This window comes from Choloepus didactylus, chromosome 12 (assembly GCF_015220235.1).
Source record: "Choloepus didactylus isolate mChoDid1 chromosome 12, mChoDid1.pri, whole genome shotgun sequence".
Lineage (NCBI taxonomy): Eukaryota > Metazoa > Chordata > Mammalia > Pilosa > Megalonychidae > Choloepus > Choloepus didactylus.
Genome location: NC_051318.1, coordinates 94,597,823 through 94,610,485, shown reverse-complemented (window position 1 = coordinate 94,610,485; position 12,663 = coordinate 94,597,823). Strand labels below are relative to the sequence as shown.

The following is a 12,663-nucleotide window of genomic DNA, read 5'->3' as shown; positions in this document are numbered from 1 at the left end:
TACGTACATAATTTCCATGCTTATTTTTTCTTTCAACTTTTTACTTCTCTTAAAGGATTCATCCAAAGCAATTACAAGGGAGTCTTGGATGACTGAGCTTCCTCCCGAAATGAAAGACTTTGGTCTTGGGCCAAGAGCTTTTAAGAGAAGATCCGATGACAAGTCTGGAGATCGATCGATTTGGACAGATACTCCAGCTGACAGAGAAAGGGGGGCTAAGGTGAGAGGTCTTGCTTGTTTGTTCATTTGCTTCTCTCCATGGTGGCTCTGTTTTGAAAAAAATAAAGAATATTATTTTTTAAATTATGATTTCAAAGGGAAAATCCAGATTTTTCCCCAAAGGGAAATTATGAGGAAAGAAGTGACATTAATTGCTTATTATTTGCCAATAAATTGTCTCATTTAAATCTCTAGAAAACCCTGAGATATAGGTTTATTGGGCCCATTTTATAGATGGAGAAACTAATCTCTATAAGGTCAACTTTTCTGGGATCACAGAGCTGGTAAGTGATGCACAAAAATTCCATTCTAGACTTTTTCTCTATCTCCAGATTCCCTTGTTTTTATGCAGTATCATACTATCTCCATGAAAATGTGTCTTTTAAAATACCTCGATAGAACCAAAGCTGCAGAATAACCCAGCAAGTTAAATGATACATAGAGACTGTCTCTAATTGCTGTATCTCAGGTGTACCAAGTTTCATGTTACTGTTAATGCATCAAACTCAGGAACCTGCAAATCAACCAGATGTCAGTAAGCAAGGGGAATATCCTCTTTTATTATTTTTAGATTTTCTCCTCTTGAATCTTTCAGTTTATTATGAAATATTTCACTGTAATCTAGGAATTGAACCAGTGCCCCAGCACTGCTCCTTAAGTTTACTCTATCCAGAGGTCTTTATCCCCTTAGTCCCTTTTCTTTTGAGTTTTTCAGCTAATTTCATGTCATAGTAGGAAATAAATCCTCCGTCTTCATCTTTTGCTCTCCCAGGAAGTCAGTGAACTGATTGTCTTTTTTGGGCTTCCCCTCCAGTGGATTCCCTGCTGCACTGGAAGCCTCTGCACCTATCTCTTTTGCTTTGCTGCTGCTGTGTTTAGATGATTGGACGGATAATTTGTGCTATGCAGGATTTTTTTAAACCTGTAGATTAAAAAATCACTAATGAAACTATGTGCATGCAATATAAAAATCCAGTAGCACCTAAGGAGCTTAAATCTTGGTTCCTATAAAACTGCCAATTGATGTGGTATTAATAAAAATAAAAATTAAAAATGTCATATGGCTTAAAATCACTAAGTTCAAACTGCACTGCCTAGTTTGCACTTGTTGTATTTTTCTGTGATATTTTCCTCTTAGGATGGGACATCTCCTTAAGATGTCCCAGTCAAGTCTTAAATGCTTGACTGATTTTCACCCTGTGATAGCAGCTTCATTGGTACTGATCTAAACAGTCCATACCGTAATTCATTGCCGTAACCCTGTTTATCCTGTCCACAAGTCTAGGATTATCAGGATTTCTATTTTCATTCTGTACCCCTAAATTAAATACCTACTCTGCCAAGCATTGTGCTTGGTTGTGAGTGGAGAACTGTTTGTAAATTGATGGCATTATTCTTAAAATGTACATAGTATGTTGAAGTCTCCACATTGTAGTACCCTACCCACCCTACGTATGTGGCAATTCATAAATTCTCTTTTGTTCTGAAGATTGAAAGAAATCTGAGATTTGTACTAGAGGTAAACCAGTGCATTGGAGCAGGAGATTCAGAAAAGATGTGGGGTAGAACTGAGCCTCATGCCTTGAAAGGCTAGAGTTGGAATGCTTTTTGTCTACACTTCCTTAGCTGGTGTTTTATAAGATAATATATTGGAGATTTTATAATTTAGCCTATAAAATTGTCTCCATAAAAATAATGGTGATAATTCCCTTGCTTACATGGACTTTTTATTTGGCCTACATTTATTTGTGCCTTTTTCTTTCCTGTCCCTGATTATATATGAATAGCTGTCTAGCCTAAGAGTGTTCTTCAGAGGAAAATACCACAGAAAAATGTAACAAGCACAAACTAGGCAGTATAGTTTGAACTTAGGTGGTTTTAAAGCCTTATGACTGATTCTTTAGACCTGGTCGTTCTTCTTTTCAGTGCTGAAAAGGCTTTGTTCAGTATTTACAATAGACTAGTAAAGGAATTATTAATAGCCTTTACATTTTAAATGATACTGTATCATAGCCTATAGTATCACAGAAGTATATTTTTGTCATAATCCGTATGGTATCGCAGAGCTATTTGATTTCTGATGTCTTTGATCCCACGTAAAGTTCATGACTAATTTCTATAACAGATCTTAGCCAAATATCCTTCTTGATAAGTTCTTCATTCACTTTGTCTTTCTTTTTTATATGTGACTACCCAGCAAGAAGTAAGATTGCTCTTTAGAAAGAAATGGAAGTGCTCTACATAAATTAATTGAATGAGATCTGTTATTTCCTCACCTCCCAGTCTTGACTAGATCTACTGCATCTTAATATTAAATATTCTGGTATTTATTTCCATTTTACTATAATATCATTTTCCCCTTCATATTTTCAAGAAAAAGCATCTGTTCTCTGGGGACATTTCTAGGGAAAAATAAGAAGTGAGCTATTCCTACAATTTTAAGGAAGTTTATTAAATACAATGTTTTAGGCCATTATTCGGATAAAAATTATATGAGGGGCTCTGGTTTTCTAAGCAAATAGCAGTATAAAAATATGCTTTGTCTACTTGGAACCAGAACCCGGGAGCAAAGGACCAGCCGACACCAGCTATATGCCTTCCGAGATGACCGGTGTTCCAAATGCCATCGGCCTTTCTTCAGTGAAGGTATTCTTTTGTTGGTGCCTTAGTTTGAACAATTTTATGGCCTTAGAACTGTAAATTTGTAACCTAATAAATCCCTTTTATATAAAAAAAAAAGAATTACCATATAACCTAGCAATTAGACTTCTAGGTATAGACCCAAAAGAATTGATAGCCGGGACTCAATAGATATTTATACACCAATGTCCATAGCAGCGTTAACTACACTTGCTAAAAAAGGCAACCCAAGTGTCCACCAACCAATGAATGGATAAACAAAGTGTGGTATATACACACGATGGAATATTATTCAGCTGTGAAAAGGAATGAAGTCCTGATACATGTGACAACATGGATGAATCTTGAAGACATTGTGTTGAAGGAAATAAGCCAGAGACAAAAGGACAAATATATGCTCTCACAGTTATGATATAATTAGAATGAGCAAATTCATACGGTCAGAAAATAGAATATAGGTTACCAGGGGCCTGGGTGGGGTTAGGGAAGGGAGAGTTAGTGTTTAATTGATACAGAGTTCCTGTTTGGGGTGATGGGAAAGCTTTGGTAATGGATGGTGGTAACGATAGAACAGCATTGTGAATGTAATTAACACCACTGAATTTTATGATTGAATGTGATTAAAAGGAGAAATTTTAGGTCATATGTATGTTACTAAAATAAAAATTAAAAGTTAAAAAAAATATATATGCTTTGAGAACAGTGGTTTGCAGCTGTTTTTATGTGGGCCATCCCAATTTCTGATGGGGACTATATTCTCTAAAATATTGTTGCAATGTTTTTTTTTAATTAAAATTCCTTGATTTATACCTAATACTTCATTTTTGTGTGCATGCGATTGTAAATGGTATTGGATTTTAAACTTCAAATTCCAGTTATTCAGGTGGGCACACAGGAAACCAATTTCATATGTTGACCTTGAATCCTGCATCCTTGCTGTACTCATAGCTGATCAGTTCCAGGAACATTTTTGTAGTTCCTTTGGGGTTTTTGATACAGTCAATCATGTCATCTATGAACAAATATTATTTTTTTTCCAGTCTGCATACTTTTTATTTCTCTTGTCTCTAACTAAAATTTGTTTTTCCCCCTCAAGAGTGATATTGCTGTGCCTTGTATTTTACTATTTTTGAAAATAGCATAGAATTTTTTCAAGCCTTATTTTTTTTCTGCATTTCTTCAGTGTTCATCAAACTAAATAGATGTCTTTCAGTTAGTTGATTAGATAGGTTTTTGTTTTTGTTATTTTTTTCTTGCTTTCAGAAAAATCATTTAGTAGAATATTAATTTATCCCTTATCAAGTAAATTAATATTTTTAATGGGAAGGAATTCAATGAGCCTGGTCTAGTTTAATCTCTTGTTACTCAATCAAAATAAAAGTGTTATGTATTTCTTTCTTTCTTACTCTTAATTATATTGTTCAGTGATGTGTTATCTATGTTCATTCCTCAGGATATTTGTCCTCTCTCAGCTTCTCCGGAGCAAGAGTCTGCTTTCAACAGCTGTCTTCAAACTGTCTCTCATCTGCAGCTCTTGTGCTTTCTTCAAAGTGTCCCTCTTGGCTATAGCTCCTCTTCAAAATGTCACTCACAACTGCAGCTGCACTGAGTTCCCTCTGTTTGTCAGCTCATTTATATGGCTCCACTGATCAAGGCCCACCCTGAATGGGCAGGGCCACACCTCCATGGAAATGCCTCATCAGAGTTATCACCTACAGTTGGGTGGGGCACATTTCCATGCAGACAACCTAATCCAAACGTTCCAACTTAATCCCCATTAATATATCTGCTCCACAAGATTGCATCAAAGAAAATGGCTTTTTCAGGGGGACATAATACATTCAAACCAGCACAGATGTATAGTGATGTCTACAATTTACTTTTAAATGCATCACAAACTTTGGGCTCTAATCTTAAGCTAATTTGGTTACTTTTTATGAGATTAGGTTTTCAGAATACTAACATAAAGTTAAGACCCAAACACTCTATGACCTTTGGCTTTTGATAACTCAGACATTCTTTAAAATACTGCCATGAAGACAAAATAAAATCCAGTTAGCCAGAAACTTAGCATGAATCTTTAAAAGTTGCTCAAACCCATCCCATTCGAAATGAATTGCTCTAAATTGTATAAATTGTTTTAAAAATGGACCCATTTTTGGTAAGGAATTAAATTTGGTGTGTCAGCTAACTTGACGTTTAGCCAATTGATCTGTACATGAATTAGCTTTCAGTTTAATGATCTTTATCATTATAAATTTGAGCACTTGAATTGTTTGAGTGGAGTATAAATATTCCACTGGTTTAAAGCATTCCTCTCTTTATTATATTTAATTTATTAATACAGGGGATCAAAAAATTGAACCCTGTCGCCTTTTTCCTCTATTTTTGTTTGCTTTTCTTTTTCATTTTGTATTTTGTAGTTTTGCCTATTAATGTAAATTGTTTTCCTCCCTCATGGCTTCAGGTTATGTCGGGCCTGTAGACTCCGTTCTTCTCCCATCTCCATTCGTCTCTTTCAGACTGTGTCCTCTGTTTTCTCCGGCTTACTCCTGTATCTTTAGGCCTTCCCTTTCAACTCTAGTTAGCCTGTCAACCTTTATTATTACTGTCTCATTAATGAGTTATTATCCTCTCTGTAGGAAACGATGAGAAAGCGAGGGAAAGTACTGCTAAAAGATCGAGTTTTATTCCTTTCTTAGTATGGCTTTTTTATCTTTATATATTCATATACAGCTATATTTATACTGTATTTTAGTTTTCTGTCCTAAGTTAAAATTCATCCTATTCCACTTCATCTTCTTTGTTTTCTCTTTTATTACCCAACTACTAGAAAGGATGATCACAGTAGACTCCACATTCGATGGATCACCTGCAGGAGGACCTGGGAGGGTTTTGAAAGCTCAGGTTTCTGAGACCAATGTTGGAAATTTGGATTCACAAAATCTGTGACGGAGCTCAGATGTCTGGATTTCTCTTCATCCAGTCAGGGTCGGAGACCAGTGGTCTTCAAATATTTTTGCTTAGTGGCCCTGACGAGAAATTTGAAAAACTATGTTTCTGCTTACGCAGTTTTAATTTGAGATCATAAGATGAAAAACCATCATAAGATGAAATTGCCAAAGATGAAATTTATAGCATGTTACGTCACTCTATTAAATGTTTCAAATGGCACCTAAATAGCCATAGAAATTCTGTGTCTACTATTATTCATTAAAAATATATACATGAGCAAGTTCTTCTTTAACTGTTGGAAATTTTATTTCATCCTTTTCTTCTTGAATTCATCTATTCATTTCTGTTCTGCAGAATTTTATCCTAATGGGATTCACTTGTATGCTTGAAAGTCTTTTATGATTATATTGATAAAGTATACTTCACTGCAGTAAAAATATACATATGAATTTAAATTTCCTGATTAAATGTTAACACCTTTTTTTCCTTCTGGATTGAGTTGCAATTTCAGTTGATCAAAGCAATATAACTATACTGCACATTTTGACAAATAACTATTAAATGTAAAAAGTAAAATGTAAATTTAATCTCTTAATGAGAGCTTTTTTTTTCCCCAATTAGGTCCTGATCTTTGGATAAATGTTACTTATTCCTAGAATGAGATGGATAGATTTCATCATTGATTGTGTTCTTTGTTTTTATAGTTCTAAGAGTTAAGAAACATTGTTTTCATAAACAAGTGGATGGGAATGGAGCATGTTTTGTTATAGCACTGTCATTCAGTTCTTTGAACAACTTCTGAGTTATTTTCTGAAACCTCATAGTGATCTATTAACACAAATTATTGCTAGTGATCTCTCAGCTGTCCATTCATTAGGACCTCTCTGAAGTTTTTTTTCCCCCCCACATTGGTCACATTAGTTTATCCTCTCAATCTTTCCTTCCAGACCTATATAAGGGAAATAATTACATTTAACTTAACAGAGATTGTGAAGCTACAATATAATAAAAGTTCAATAAATCTGACACTTAGCTTTTATTAAGTGATTCTTACATACTCAACACTGTGTAAATATTTGAATTCATTAGATCATTTAACTCCTCTCTTTATCCAAATATTTTGAAATTACTCCTATTATTGCCATCATTTTCCAGCTTTGAAAATGAGGCTTAAATTACTTTCTCAAGGTTGCCAAGACCAGCTCCTAACAATTCACACTATATGTATTGAAGCCTTTTTTCCTTAGCAATCAATATTTGATTTTTTTTAATCTCCTTCAATTTTTTTGAAAATAAAGAACTGTAAAGTGCTTGACTTGCAAATCAATTTGTTTCTAAAAGAGTTCACCAAGATTTATAAAATGACCAAGAGGTACTTTGCTTAACCCAGTATGTTGAGTAGGGATTGAAAGAATGGAAAGAGTGCTAGCTTAAATACTTATTTACTGATATCATATCTTTTGTACATTCTGTTAAAACTTGGAATTCCACATTGAATTCACTTTATGGAGAATATCTGCCACATAACCTGGCTGACAAAATCAGTTCTTGAATCAGCCAGGTCAGACTTACTTATGGCAGAAAGTCTAACTTGATTTTTCCATTCAAATAAATGTGTTAATGATCATTCCTATGAATGAATTCTAAAGTAGGTAAGTAGGGACCATGAGTTGTCTTCTGAGTAAAATAAGTTGCTGCTACCTTCAACATTTATCTTACCAGTTCCTTACTATTTTGCTTTCACTGAACTCTTTGACTTCTTTGCTTTTTAGATATTCTTTAACAGTGGTCAGGGAGTGGAAGAGACCTGGTTGTGAAGCAGAAGTTGTCCTTTCTTCCCTTGCCTCACTCTTCAGTACATCTGAATTCAGAACATTCCAGTAAGAGCCAAAATACCCATTTCTAAAGGGGCACTACACTCTGAAGAGAAATATGTTTAAGAGACAGAAGTACACACAGCCCTCCTGGTTTAGCGTTCCTTGATTAAAGGAAGTTTCACTCATTTCAGTATTTCAAATTATCCCTCTGTTTGACACCTTGGAGGCTTTTATTCCCCTAGATGATATTCTGTATTAAGATTCTGAATGGGGGAGTAGTGTGCCTCTCCTTTGTTAAGCGGGAAAAGGGCTGTCATGAAAGAGCAGGCAGCATCGTGAGATGCATTGCTAGGCAAAATCAACTTTTAGAAAACCTACCCGTGCCTTCATGGACTCCACAGTCTGTGACACTGGGGGATAGATACATAGACCCAGTTTGGAGAGTGCTAGTCTGAACCACCTGCATCTACTCCAACCCCTCACGGCCTCTGCAGTCCAGTGCCATTGTGATTTTTCCCTTCAGCAGTACTGAAAGGTCTATAATGAATCCCTAATTTATCAAACCTATTGCCTTTGCTGAGGCCTCATTCTATTAGATACATCTGATAAGTTGAACATTTATACCCCAACTAAGAATGAAGAAAAGGAGAGAGGTAAGGGAAAAAGAGAAAGAAAAGAAAACTGAAAGGAACAAAAAGTCCCTTAGCTTATGAAATCTAAGCAGCATACACTGCACAGGCTTTGAATTTTGCCCCTTCCGTGCCCTTGTTTTTCGGTTTTGCCCAGATTATGCTTCAGCCTCACAGTCCCCTTTCCTTCCCATCCCATCCACCTGTGAGAATCCAGTTCGGGCTCCCAGGACCAGCCCATCCATGAAGCTCTCACCAGGCTCCCAAGTGAGAATGTAATTGCCCTTCTTTCCACGTTCATGTCTTGGTTCATGCTCTGATTCTGACATGTCACATGATGTTTTTCATGCTGGTGATTTAAATGTTTGTTTCCTCTCTGTCTTGCTCTTGTTTCATTTCCTGGCATCTAGTTAGTTGGCGTCTAGTTAGTAGACATCTTCATCCTGGTTGAACTGAATTTGCCTCCGATACATATTTTCTTCATAGCTTCTGTCTTGGATTTGGAAAAATCTATTGGGGTTTATAAATAAGCCTCCTTAATGTGCACAGCTATTACGTAATTATTTTGTTTCATGGTCATATTCTGTTAATGATCAGTAGAAACTAAGATTTGTATTTCTGCTCACCTACTCTCCCCAGGACTCAAAAAGATCAGAACCTCTTATGGAAATACATCATAAAAAATTAAAGAATAAGACTGCTGAAGATAAAAATAAGCCCCAAGAGAGAATACCATTTGACGGTGTTAAGGACCTCAAGGTTAATCGGTTTGATGATGCTCAGAAAAAAGCTCTAATAAAGAAATCTAGACAATTAAACACCAGATTTTCACGTGGCAAAGGCAGTATGTGTTTTTATAAGTAAGTATATTTCAGTGAAGTATATTTTCATACTGGTGAATTTGAATTTTTCTAAATACTCTATCATCTTATATATAGATAATTGTATGCTCAAATTAGTTTCCTTTTATAATAAAGTAGGTTATAAACTGACATATCTTTATAAATAAACTGATTTTTGGAAATTCAGCCTTGTGGAGTAAAAAATGTGGTTTTTGGAAAAGTAAACTTGTCCTCATAATCACATATCAGGGCACTGATATTAAAATGCTAAAATAAAAGCTTTGCTTTTAAGAAATGCTAAAAGAGAGTGCAGTTTGAAGCTAGGATAAATATGCATGCTTTGTTAAAAAATGAAGAAAGATGGTTTAGTGGTAGTCTTGTTAGGTTAAACAAGATCACGAATAGAAAATGCTCATTGCTTTGAAAAGTTCTATATAAGTTTCAAAACATTCCGTCACTTATCCATAGCCCAATCTGACAAGTGTTAGCAAGGGTGATTTAGGAACTATACTAAGAGCTGAGGCTGCTTCTTAAAATCTTTATGATTTTTAGTTTTATGAAACCTACATTGATATTCAAATTGGTTATAAGGTAAAATACAGTTAAAGTTAGAAATATTTTCCAACTTAATGAATTTTCTTATTCTTACTTCGGGGGATTTCCCTGTGCAATGAAGAAAAATTGAAGAATACTCTTATCTCTCTGTCTGACTACCTTTATTCCTTTGCTTGGGGTGTCTTAAGATTAGAGATTACTTTTTATAAACTATACAAATTTATCTTGTTCTGTGTGTCCTTTAAGGTCATATGGGAATATAAAAATTAATATTTCTGGTATAAAATGGAATATTTTATATGTCTTTGTCTTCTGAGGAAGCCTGGGCTTTTCTTCAAATAATTATTTTGAGTTTTGTTGGTTTGTCTGTCTGTCTGTTTTTCCCCTGATCTTTGTGGGGTTAAGTCAAATCATGGTACAAATTCTCCTAGCAATAGTGGAGCAATGGTATTTTCCATAACATCAGTGTAAACAATGAAAAGGAGCATTGCTATTTAAGAGATGAATTATTCTCCTAAGCACATGTAAAAGCTTCTTGTCTAAGCAAGATTGAACAGAGCTACTTTCTGACTAAAGATGCCGTATCTAGTCAGTAGTATTTTCTGAAAATAAAACGGTACAGGAACAGCCATTGCTTTTGTTTAATTCTGTTTTAATTTTTTTCCCAACGAAAGGAAGAAATATCCACAAATTCCTCATCTTTATATAAATTAACATTTTTCTGAAATTTGTTATTTTTTAAAGTAAAAATGCCATCTTTGAGTACTCTAGCTTTGTATTCCTCATCATAAGGGGGAAAGGTAATATTTCTATATTACGTAGTTACTGTTTCTTCCCTCAGACTTGGATTGGAGTGTCCGTGACCTTGGCAAAAGGGAGAGAAGCCTCTTCTTTCTGCTTGTTATTTTCCATTAGTTACTGCCTTTTTGGTACTTTGGGTCCACTGTTCTTTCATGCTACCCTGAGCACACTTTTAACAAAAGGTAAAGCCAGTCCCAGGGTTGGTTGTTTTTGTTTTTGTTTTTTGCCCCTATAGAGACATTAATCCTAACAACGATGACCAAGTAAAAGTAAAGGACTGGAAAGATGACTCAACTGAGTCAAGTCTCCATTCCATCTGTCAGAAAACTGGGACTGTTGACCTTTTCTAATAAGAGCTTTTTAAATTTCCTACATTTCATGGCCAATCTTTATAGGACTGAACTCTTTTGAAATTTAAAAATGAAGAACAAAATAGCAACACTAAGTTCGTGAAATAGAGCAGATCCTTTAATGTTCTTTACTGTTGAAGGTGCCACTGAAGCTCATTGCACTTGAAAATGTGTGACTTTGTCCAGTTCTCTAAATTGTCATCTCAGATTGCAATGTTTTGAGTTGTAGCCACTTTCTAGGTAAGTAAACAGTGGCTTTAGCAGGTGGGATTTTCTTTCTTTCTTTCTTTCTTTCTTTTTTTTTTTTTTTTTTTTTTTTTTGACAAATGGTGAGAAGTGGTGGCTGTATCCATAATAAGGCTCTTATTAGAGAATTAAATCCTTTTTGTGTTGAGCAGAGCATGCTAAATTATACCCTGCCATGAAACAGTGCCATGGTCTTTTTAAGAGATTGTAATCTTGTTTTTATGTAGCAATCATTTGACCATAAAGTAACATTTGATGGTTCTTTGAATTAGTGGTTTTTGTTTTTTTTTTTTAGAATTGAGGCTGAGATTTACATGGTACTGAGGCTTATGGTACAAGAGGGGCTGGTATGTCAAATCCATTTTGCTTCAGAATGGATTAGCAGTTCTTATATAAATCATTTGCTCCCATAATATTATGGCACTTTTTTGGAGTTTCTTATTCGGAGTGGATAATGTTTATATTATTATTCAGAAATGTAGGATTGTGGGAAAGAGTTTTTAAAATAATTTCAAGCGGTCCTTATCACTTCCCTTTTCACTGTTTCCATGGGATTGATAGCTGTTGTTAGGGAAAAAAACATATTCTCTGCTGAGTTATGCCTAAGCAGAGGAATTAACATGGAGGGAAGTGGTAAGAGATACTACCCATGTAAAATCAACAGCTGCGTCTTCTATTTCAGAATATTTGTTTTGCTTTGATTTTGGAAAGATCGTGTGTTATCTGCTGTAGGAGAGGTATATTTTTTTGCAGCTTAAGAAATTGTTTTACTGTGACTGTGGTATGTACAAAATTAAAAAGCTGTATAACATTGTCCCTTCCGATCTTTTCATGTTGAACTTCCCAATTAAAAGACTTTTTAGAAAACAATTCCTGAGATGTGATTTTTTTTTTTTATTTATAAAGTTTCACCTATATCTGAGAAGCTGTGATCTTTTATTTTTGTTGTTTTAATATTATTAGCATTTGGAAGCAGGCAATATTAGCAGAGGGTATTCTGTAAAAATTTATTCTGGCCAGCCATAATCATTGTGGGCTATGGGGTGGGGGGTAACCTTTTCCTTCAACTCCCCAGCTCACGTGTCAGGTTTTCAGTGTTCCAAAACAACTACAGATGTTATCTATTTAATTAAAATAGAAGCAGAAGATGGACAAATTTGAGGTGCTCTTAAGAGCATCACAGCACAAGAGGGGCTGGCATGTCGATTTCATTGTTCCACAGTTCACAGGGTTCAGTAGCAGTGGGTTTTTTCTGGATTGTGTGATTATCAGCTTTTTTTTCCCTTTCTGTCCAAATTCTTTCCGAAAGGATGTATTCTTTCATCATCAGTGGAAAAAGCATAACTTTTTTTTAAGGTCCTAATTTTCTGTTAGATTGTGTCAGGTGTACAAACTGAACTATCAGGGGGACAGGACAGAGGGATTTCCTTCCTCCTTAACTAGGGAAGTGACCAAAGCTAAGCACTGAATGACAGGAATCTGGAAATACCAGCTCAGGAAAGAGAACCACGAAATCCAGGCCTCCAGCTTGTGTCCCAGACCAAGATCAAATGCCTTCATTTCTTTCCTGTGCTGTATGTAGGACAAATCAGGATTCTTGGTTGCAGAC

General features: G+C 35.2%; 1 long non-coding RNA gene across 3 annotated transcripts; it reads left to right on the top strand.

Annotated features, from left to right (window-relative positions):
• The first annotated feature begins 61 nt into the window (after window positions 1-61).
• On the top strand, window positions 62-11,123 carry LOC119507153. 3 transcript variants are annotated; one of them, XR_005211146.1, is made up of 3 exons: window positions 62-220; window positions 454-2,865; window positions 5,693-11,123. It is a non-coding gene; the product is annotated as an uncharacterized LOC119507153 (long non-coding RNA). The 3 variants fall into 3 exon arrangements; XR_005211145.1 differs by lacking the exon at window positions 62-220 and having other exon boundaries at window positions 227-2,542; window positions 2,777-2,865; XR_005211147.1 differs by lacking the exon at window positions 62-220 and having other exon boundaries at window positions 227-2,865; window positions 5,693-7,694; window positions 8,418-11,123.
• The last annotated feature ends 1,540 nt before the right edge of the window (window positions 11,124-12,663 follow it).